Genomic DNA, 11,354 nt, shown 5'->3' with positions numbered 1-11,354 from the left:
AAGTGCAAATGCACTAGTACATGGTGACAATAATTATATGGACATGTACTCTATTCACGCTTAGTGTTTGGCTTGCATGATATTATACACTGGGACTATTCTACCCAGTTTGCTGCTTTGAAGATGTACAGGTAATTGTTATCTAAAAAATAGTTCTTTGTGTGAGTTGACAAGTGTTTCAGTCAGCACTAGCATATTAGGGATACATTAGTAAAAGTTTCTTCCTTAACTTCCGTATTTGACTTGTGATTTTCAAGTAAAACTCCCTATTTAACTTTTCATTATTAAGCCAAACATAGCAAGGGACAATTATAAAGGTAACTGCAATTTCCAAACTCCTCTCTACTCATTCTGCTACCTTGTCAACCCAGTCAACCCTGAACCTGTGAGGAGAAACGGTCTTGCAGGCACAGACTTTATTATTTATCAAGACATGCCCAGGCAGCAGGTTATAGTCTGCACTTTCTAGATCCTAACAGAATAGGAAGTGTTAGCAATCCAGTCTGCCTTGGATCTAGTACCTATTTACATGTTAGGTACCTAGCAAAGGTCTCGTGAAATAAGTACCTAGGTTTCATAAGACCGCCTGAGGAAGTCTGGAAGGTCACATCATGTCAATACCATAGCATTTCTCATCTATGAACTGAAAATATGCGTACTGAAAATTCTAGGTGCAGGGAGACCAAATTTCACCCATAATGCTGTGTGCTATGCAAAGAAATAGCATCTAATATAATTTTCTAAAGTTGACGAAATTAAGAAGATAGTGTGTTGAGCAAAGCAAAGTATTCTTACTGTTTCTTTGCACGTTTTTTGGAGAACTGAGCAAAGGTTAGAAAATCTTTTGCAAATACAATGAGTTTGTATCATTTGTACCAAAGTATCATTTAATGTAGAAATTGCTAAGTATATCGAGGAAAGAACAATAGATATTCAAGTACATAATCCTTACAATCTCTCCCTGATTCACTTTCTATCTCCCTTTTCCTTTCAACTGTGTATCTTATTTTTATTCAGTCTGTAATGGATGATTTCTGTAATGTTTCCTAATTTCCCTATCATTCTAACATTTTTATCCTCACTACGCTTACTACACAAGCAATTAATTTCATTCAGGTGAACATGGCTGCAAGATTAAAACCAAATGCATATGAATAATCTTACTTGTACCATAAATATTCAAAAGATCAGGCTAATAAATTACACCTTTCTGGAGAAGATGTTTTCTGCCTGATTCTCAGCTTAATAACAATGACATTGCTTCACTGTCCCCACTGGAGATACTTCTGAATTATTTTGGTTTATTCAAGAATTAATTTCCTACTGTGTTACCATATATCAAGTGTAATTTTATATATGAAAAGATGCTAGAACAGTAATGAATAAAACAAAAACACAGCAGTGTGATTCGTACGCAGAGAAAATTCTAGTATGCTATTCTGACCCTTTCTGTCTCAAAATTATTTTTGCTATTTACTGTGATAATATAAAGACTAATTGTGAGAACTACCATACAATAATTTTCAAATAGAAATCCCAGTGTTTTTTAAACACAGATTTCTTTTCTTAAATCAGGCTTAACACAGTGTGAAATTAATTCTAGGTAATTGTTTCTCATATTTCCCATCTCAATGCTTCTTAAAACTAAAAGGATATTATAGCCTACGTTTACTTCTCGGTGTGCATGTAAAAAAAAAAAAGACACATGCACAGATGTGGAAAGCATAGACTCACCTGTAGTCAGCAGGAAGGTCAAAGGGCCCAGTGGACAGTGAGTTGGAGCTCCCTTCCCGGTGGTCCGCAATGGTAGGAGCTGAAGCAGTGCAGTAACAAGATCTCCACGTGTACAGGGAGTTCACCTTCTCAATTTGATGAAATTTCACTCCCATCCAGAAAGGGGCACAATCACTTCTTTGTACAACCCCTGTGACAAATTTGTGCCTACTTTCTTTTGACCCCTTTCCAAACTCCATATTCAAACTCTAAATTTTTACATTAATAATTAAAAAAATGTGGTGTGGGGGCACCTTACAACTAAGATAGTCATACTTGCATAAAATAGGTACAAATATTTTAAGTGCCAGAGGGAAGGCCATGTTGGTGGACTTTGGTTGTTGATGAAAATTTTGGTGTAGATAACTACACATGATGTCAGTCAAGTTTAAAATGCATAAAAATCTTTCTTAGAAGACTATTTCAGTCCACTTAAACTGTCTGTAGCAAATAATGCACTCTCAGGGCCAGATTCACTACCGTATTTCAATCACGCTGCAGTGCAACAGTGATGCCAGACAACACTAAACTCAACTTTCTCACCATTTAAGACATACCACAGATTTCCTTCACAGAAGAGGCGTCAAACAGCCAGGAGTATGTATGAATCTAGCCTACTTGGGGGACATTTTAACATTAAAAAAATTCTTAAAATGTCACTTCACTCTCACTTATCATCACTCACTCCACTGTGTCATCTAAATCACAGAAAGGAAGCTGCTTACCTGACTATTGAATTTTGTCTCCGTATGTCCTTCTGATTCCTCACATTAACCAATAGGCAATTAAAAAAATCAGCAGAACAGACAGGTTGCAGACAGCCAACTTAAATTTCACACTGCTGATTAATTCTGAGAGAATGAACACTACCAGAAGTTTCATTTTATTGTCATATCAAATCTTCACATTTAACACTATTATGCATCTATCATTCATTCTGCAAATAAAATGTGCTTGTTCTTCATACTTGACTACATGTTTTGAACTTCTGTTTGCCTGCTCAGAGCTACCCATATATTTGTTGGAAGAATATGGGATGAGCATATTTTGTGTACATAAGTTTCAAGATCCTATATCATTCAAGTCGATATCTAACAAGGCTTGTCAAATTGCAAATCTTTGAATGCAATACAAGCAGACAATTTACCCACTGTAGTCAGGACTATTGAAAGAACCAATCTCTGGCCTTAAAAAGATAACAAAGAAACTTTATAGAGATTTACTGCCTGCTCAGGGGATGGCTTCAACTCCGAGCCTCTACTTATGCTCTCACACACAGTTAGGAGAAAATATACTGGAAGCAGTCGAAATGCATGGCAGATAGGAGAGGGATCACACTGTTAGCATGAAACAAATAACCCCCTAGCCTATCTTAATTGACAGAGGGACTAGGCTGATATTGAATTAGAAGGTCAGAAAGAGCTTGCTGATGTTACCATGTCTTACTGGCAGCAGGCAGATCTCCAAGCCAAGACAGCACTGAGTCTTCAAGACTCAGGCAAAAAAAGTGATTCTGCAACAAAGGCTAGAATGGTACAGTTCAAAATCAACATATCTTATTACGAAGTTTCAAGAGTTCAGGAAGAACTAGGAAAAGAGGTCTCCATGCTGTTAAAGTGACTTTCAAAGAGCTGAAAACACATTAAATTCCAGGCAATGAGACGCCAACAGGATGATAGCCTTAAACAGGTTCGCAGGTGAACAATGCACTTGTAAGACAGGTAACTTAACTTGCAAGCTAAAACCAGCAGGTCCCAAGCTGAACACAGAATAGATTTAAATGGGGAATTATTTGATGGTAATTGGGTTTTAGCCAGGAAATACAATATTTTTAATGAAATCTGCAATCTGATTGATAAACACTGACTTTTTCTAATTCCTCGTATCTTTTACTAGTTCATCTTTTTCTAATTGTAACTTTTTCTAGTTCATTGTATTTTAACATTTTAAAATAAAGGAAAATGATCAATCAACAGGTATTGAGTGAGTTGAAAACTCACTGAGGTATCTTCAAAAAGTAATTGCATGTAGACAGTCCTAATCCTATTACTGTCTTATAACAGTTCCAAAGACCAGCCCTCATTCAACTTCTTCATAAGGTTTAATACAGTGACATGCCACATGTAGGAATAAAGATTACAGGTTACCCCCACTTGATAGATTGCCTTGCGGAAAGCAACGATTCACAAATATTTAAGAGTTACGGTGGATAATAAACTTAATGTGAACTTGCAATGGAGTGGTTCAGACAGAAAATCAAGTGCAATCCCTCAGTGTAAGTGAGAAATTATATACAGGATTAGAGAGATGTGACACCTTTGTATACGGGAAGACCCTTAGTGGAATGCAGTGTTTAGCTCTGGTATCAGCTACTTGAAAAGGCCACTGACAAAGTGTGCAAAAAAGAGGAAAAAAAGCAAAACAACTATGACAAAAAAATGCCTCATTAAATTCACTCTTTTAAATTAAGGGGATGTCAAAAGACGTCTTTCAAATGCTCTACAAATTGTTCATGAGAGAAAAAGATGTGATTTAACAGCATATTTGAATTATCAGTTGACATAATCTGTAGAGGCTGGAATCTGAGGGCAGATTAAATCAGATTGGACATAAACCAAACATTTTTAACATCAATAGTAATCAATCATTGGAACAGTTTACATAAAGGTGTGATAGATTAGCTATCATTTGATGTATTTACTACCAAGTGTAAAGTTATCCATCTACAAACAAAAAAGAGAGGTCACACAGAGAGTGCAGGTCAAACACACAGGATAGGGACCCTGTCCTGAGATAGCATGGCAAGATGTCAGGGATCTCTGTGAATTATGTGCAGAACTTGAGATCCCTATACCAAATGCTGCATGATCATGAGACTGTATGAGAGCTAGCATGATCATCAACTGTATAAACAGGACACAAAATAGAAAAATGGCACTATCACCTCTGTATTTCTCATCACTGCCACAACACAACACTGGAGTGCTTTATCAAAATGGTAAATTAGGGAGAGTTCAAAGGAGTCATGTAAAAATCGTGAGTCACATTAAACTCATACCCATTCCAAAAAGAAACTCTGCTGTTTTGTAATGAGGTTAAATAAGAAATAAAAATATTCAGTATTGATTTCCATGAATTCTCTGTTACTGGGAAGGTTGTCCTGGACTTTATTTTTAATCAAATGCACATTATTTATTTCTAAGAAGGGACGGTTTAGTTCATACAGAAATCAATATGGGGAAAATCCATGTCCTGCATTATACAGTATGTCAAACTAAATGCTTGTGAAGGTCAAGACTTTATGTTTTCCAAAATAAAAGCCTTTAATAGTCATGCATATGACCATCCACATGGTGGAATTCTATATCTAGTTGTCAGATACATAATTTTTAACATCTCTACATTTCTGGTTTTAAAAACCCAATGCTTTGCTTTAAAACAAACAAACAAACAAAAAGTTTATTTTGTTCCTTTTATTTGTATTAAAAATAAATTGCAGAATTTACCACAATTAATTGGAAAACTTTTGCCAAAACTTCTTATTGATGAAGTAAGATTTTTCTCAAATAAGAACCAAAAAAGTGTCTGCTGAAATCATAAGGTTTCACTAGATATTGAACCACAAAATTGGAAAGTATACAGTTGGGTTTTAGCTGATTTTAAAACAACATTTTTGGTAATAAAATAATTTTTGTAAAATAAAGAAAGCAGTTGTCATTGAAAAGTCAACCTTTGCTTGTGGGACACTTAGAAGATAACTTCTTTCCTAATTTCTTTTATTAAAAAAAATTAAAAATATCAGATTCGTTCCACTTGTAAACTTCTATAACGAGTACTTTGGACTGTCAGGTTCAATCCAGCACGTTTGTTCTGTCTACACTGTAAGCCAGTGGGAGCAAGTGATGAGCTCTGGCCCCAAAACTGCCCAGGTCCTCAGCATGGCACCCTGATATGCCTGCAGTATGTCCGTCCTCTCAGGGGACTTCACATCATTTGTGTGTGTGCACGTATCCCAGTTGGGGCTGAAAAGGCCAGCGAAGGCCAGTTGGTGCTCTCAGGGTCCTGACACTTTCAACTCTCTACTAAAAGTGCCAAAAACAGAGAAGGAAATGTGTCCCTGAAGAGCTGAATTACTTTTGTGCTGAAGAATTTGCAACATTACAAGCTGTGCCTTATTTAACATGAAATTAGTTCCAGGTTTGAACGTAAAGGTTCATTACCTTTTTTATAGCTTTAGATAAACCTAGTCGGCATTTTCTTTCCTTTTCTTTCCTTATGAAACAAAGCAATTGAAGTTTGCATTATTTCAGTTTTCCTTGTGAATGTTTTGAAAAACTGTTGCTGTTCTCTAGATCAAGATTGAGATGATCTGCCAATAAATAGGTTTAATTCAGGAATATTTTAATATATGACCCAAAATGACTATGGGAAAATAGATTATTTTCTTTGATATATGGTTAAGGGGAAGTCTTAGTAGGTATTTCACTTGAAAGATTACTCTGACTACACATGAAGTATACAATGAGGCTGAAATTGCTTCTGCATCACTAAGGAAGATCATAGAATCATAGAATGGTTAGAGTTGGAAGGGACTTTAAAGACCATCTAGTTCCAACAGCCCTGCTGTGGGCAGGGACACTTCGCATTAGACCAGGTTGCTCAAAGCCCCATCCAGCCTGGCCTTGAACACTTCCAGGGATAAGGGGATAAGAAAATATTGATAAAATAGGAACAAGTTTATGAAGAGTCCTTCTTTCCCCGATTATACAGTTAGAAAAATAGATTGAAAGAAATTTCAGTATAATCGAACAGATATTGTTAAAATAGATTTTTAATATATTTTGCTACCAGCTTTGTAAAGGCTAACTTAGAAAGAGTAAGAAGGTAAAAACACTAAAGCAAACGAATATATATATGAAAATACCTCACAAGCTCTCAGAGAGTCTGAGCATGACAAATGAGAGGCATAGTCCTGTTATTTGCAAGGTCTAAACAAGACTTCACTTTTCAAAAGTGAGAAGAGTACTGCCGATTACATTTTGATTTATTATTTTTTTTTATAAATTCAATGAATTTATAAAAAATTCAAAAAAATTATAAAATTTTCACAGAAAGAGTGGTCGGGCATTGGAATAGGCTGCCCAGGGAGGTGGTTGAGTCACCATCCCTGGATGTGTTTAAGAGACGTTTAGACGTGGTGTTGGAGGATATGGTGTAGGGGAGAACTTTGTAGTGTAGGGTAGATGGTTGGACTCAATGATCCCAAGGGTCTCTTCCAACCTGGATGATTCTATGATTCTAATGAGGAAAAAAAATCCAGAACCACCTATTTCACTGAGAGGAAATGCTTGAGCAGCACCTCTGGTTTCTTAGTGGCCAACATAGGGTTGGGCAGTATCAGGCATTCCTAAGAAGAGTTAATAGTTGTTAATAGATGACGTATTTCAAAGTGCAGCCATTTTCTTATGTACCTACATGAATAGATTCAAAAGGTCCGGTTTTAACCACATATACTTCAAATTGTAACTTTGGTGCTCTGCTCACAGATGCATCAACTTCCAGTCAAGGCAAGGATTTTCATGATTGTCTAGGTGGTTTATCTTGTCACCAATGAGCCCTATCTGGACAAAACACCTGTAGTTAGTAAAATATACAATAAATTGGTTTTAGGCTTGCTTTTTTTCCTGTTTGTTTTTAAATATGTTTGCATATTTGGGGCATTTGGAGGCTGCCAAAATGGTCAGCATACAATAGCAGAAGAAAACAAAAATGCTTTTCTTGAAGTTTGTAATAAAACTTCTGAAATGACAACAAAAAGGCGTCAATAAAACTACTTAACATCGTCTCTGAAACAATTAATTGTTCCAAGTTTCTTTAGAGAATTATGCAAGGAGCGAACAAGTGACTGTCAAATCACTTTGTAATTAAATTCATACATTTGCTCCTGTTTTAAAAATGGCCACATATTCCATCTGCCCATGCAAAATGCTAAAGTATTTTCAGCCAACTTCCCCAAGTAAAGCTGCACACCCATCACATGCAGCACACTTCACTGTTACAAGGGCAATGGCTGTAAGGTGTCCTACTCAAGGCCAAGTGATTACCTTCCTTTCTCTTTTATTTCTTTTGTTAAGAGCATTTCAGAACGAGAAAGGATCATAGACTCTTTTTACAAAAGGATTATTAGGGTTTTCTGGAACCTGCTGGAACTGGTTCATCAGCTGCTTTGAATGCAATCAGGGAGATTTTTTTCCTGCTTTTTTCTGAAAGGAAAGCCGATCAGGGAGGTAGAAGCAGAGCTGGTGCAAGCTACTTTGTATTGCAATGTTCTCCTGGCTATGTACACATCCAAGGCTTCAGAAGTTCTGCCTAAAACTAGAAACTGTGACCAAAAGTCCTTATTGAAGACAACTGTGAATCTTACCTCTTTCTTGGCTTTTTTTGGCATTCACAAATGCAACTTTCCTACACTTGGTGTAGTTGGAAGGACTCTTTAGAAACCATCTTTCTATAAGAGCCCTTACTTGGTGCAGATCTTCAGTTATTGTTGCTACAAAAGCCAGAAAAAAGCACAGAAACTGGATGCCTGTTAAAACCGTCAGGAAGCACATCTGGCAGAGAAGCACTAAGTAACACCTGGTCCAAGGCAGAAGTGTTCTGGTCATTTACAGAGCATCCTCTGGAGAAAAACAAAAACCAAAGAACCAAGCAAAATATGAAAAGGAATCTGGAAAAAAATAAATATTCTTAATGTGGTGGCACATGAACTCTGGCACTGTGTGTAAGGATGAAAAACAATTATAGAAAACCCTGAACACCCTGGTAAATCACTGAGGGCTCTCCTCAGCCGGGCAGGCAGAATTGCTGAGCTGAATTGCTTCCAGATGCTGGTCTGGATCCCCTGTGGTACCATGGTCCTTCACTCTGGGGAAAATCCTTTAAATTCTGCCCCAGATCTGCTTTTTGCATATCAACCCAGTTGTACTAAAAGTCTAAACACAGCATTTCTTGGTGGGGGACAGGGAAACAACAAAGTAGATTAGATTCACAGAATCACAGTACTACTCAGGTTGGAAAGAACCGCTGGAGATCATTTAATCCAATCCCCACTGCTCAAAGCAGAATCAACCAGAACAGGATGCTCAGGACCATGTCCAGTCAGATTTTGAATATCTCCACGGATGGAGACTCTGCAATCTTTCTTGACAGTCTGTTGCAGCATTCAACCACCCCCACTGCAAAAGGCTCCATCAGCACTGTTGAAGATACAGTCAAAAGAACCTTAAGAGTGAATCAGCTGAGCAGTTAGCAACAACAAGTCTTCTGATTCACTTTCTAATTCAAGGTGAACTGATTCACCCTCCAAGCTCCAGCAGTTTAATACATATATAGTCTTGAACTTTCTCTACAGAAAACCCTAACAAAACTATCCAGCCGCTTGCTTCATGGCAACACTTAGAGGCCCCTACAAGATCTTTTCCTGACTGTGATTCCAGAATTATACTGTAGAGAAGATGGCATCAAGAAATGGAGGTTCGCTACCCTGTAAGATTTAGCTTTCCCAGCTTATTGCTTAAAAATCATTAAGATATAAAGCTGGAAGAACCTGAAGAAATCCAGTACATTCTTCTATTGTGTTACAAAATCACTTATATTCAATTTATTTTACTGATTTGTATAAAATCATGGAATCATATAGAAAAACACAAAACTACATGGAGCAAACCCATCTCCACCCCCTTTTTTTCATTAGTGTTTGCTAGCCTAGAACAAATATTTCCAATTATGTTTCATTGGCCAAACATACTGGAAACTCATCTCATTGGGACAACTCTTCTGTGGCTTTCAATACTTGTTGATGGGTCAGAAGGCAATTTCTCAGGTACAAACCATTAGGTTGACAAATTGTTGACAAAAAAGACTGTGGGATGTAGGGTGGCAGACTGCAGAGGGCACAACAGAATGGGAAACAGACAGGCAGTATAACCTGCCAACTGGCAAGTTTCTGAAGTGTGAAGGTTGGTCTCACACTCATTCTAACACTCAGTGCTGCAAATTCAAACGCTTAGCCCTAGGGTCAACATTTGCCAGGAGTAAGAGTTGGCCTTCCAATTCAGATGCACAGTAGTAGTAGTATAAAGAGGTGGAACAGCCAAAAGAAATGAATGCTTCCAGCACTATTAATAGATAGAGAAATAAAGAAGGGGATTCAGAAAAAAACATAATGAATACTGGAGCTGAAGCAAAAAAAGTTGGCAGACCTTTGCATCAGCCTTGTCCCCCAGACTATGTTAAGGGAAAAAGTGAAACCAGTGATGAAAAATATATACATTTTTTTCTAATAGAATCATAATGTGCTGCAGAATTATAATAATATGATGCTAAATTACATGAGATAAACACAGAATGGGTAAAAAGTATCTATTTAGTAAAATGATAATGATTTAAGAAATCAGCTATTAGTTTTCATGGGCCTATTTCCAACTTCATTAAAGCTGATGGGCGTTCAGTGATTAGTCCAGCAAGCACTGTTGGATCTGGTCCTGGATTGGGTTAGATTAGTTTTTGCATTAGATAAGGATGTTCGGGTGAAATGTGAAATCAATTATAAGCAAATTTTTTCCCTTAGTCAAACATAGGCAATAATCAAGTGTATTTTAAAAGAGAAGGTAATCAATCAGTACTGGTCATATATATATGTTTTCCCCCAGTGAAATTATGCCAATTTACAGCACCTTAGGAGCTAGCTCTGAACGTTTTTGATGGGACCTGTGAAGTCCTGAGGTAAACAACATTGACAATTTCTCGGAAATCAAACACTTGTCTGTAGAAGTCTAAGAAGGGAAATAGCAAATGGCTGTTTCTTAATCCAGGTAAAAGTCTACTTCAGGAGTCTGAGATAACTAATTTCTAAGATATGGTGTCGTGGTTTGGGCCGACTTTACCAAAACCGGACCAACAGATGGCCCTTTCCCCCCCCTTCTCCCCCCCCAAAAAGAGGAGAGAGGAGGAGAAAGAGATAAAGGAGATTCAGAAGTTTAGAATGAACTAAACTACTTTAATGAAGAATTAATATTAAAATAAAAATAAAGAAGAAAATAATGAAATAGATACAATATATACAAAACCGTATCAAGCTCCCAGGATGACAGTCACGTCACCGGCAGGCACTGGGGAAGTCCCAGACTGGACTCAGTGACGAATGGGAACTGGATTCCAGCTCTGGAGTCAGGAACACACGGATCGGGACCAAAGGCAGATGAACAGACAGAGTCCTCTCTGGACGTCGGCCATTGCAGGAAGGGGGCTGACCCTTTGATCCCTCAGCTTTTATACTGAGCATGGGGCAGATGGGATGGAATACCCCAGTTGGTCAGGTTTGGGTCACCTGTCCTGTCCACTCCTCCCCACTGATGTGACCTCTTTACGTTTTTTCCGTTTCCGACCCTCTAAGGGGGCAAATAACGAAATTGGCTGACCTTGGTTGTTATAGCAATAAGTATAAGCAAGGGCCTCCCTGCATACCATTCCTTGGCATGGAGCACAAACATTGGTCTTATCATTCTGAGAACGAGCAGTTT

The sequence above is a fragment of the Numenius arquata genome, chromosome 9 (assembly GCF_964106895.1).
Source record: "Numenius arquata chromosome 9, bNumArq3.hap1.1, whole genome shotgun sequence".
NCBI classification, from domain to species: Eukaryota; Metazoa; Chordata; class Aves; order Charadriiformes; family Scolopacidae; genus Numenius; species Numenius arquata.
This window is presented reverse-complemented; position numbering follows the sequence as displayed.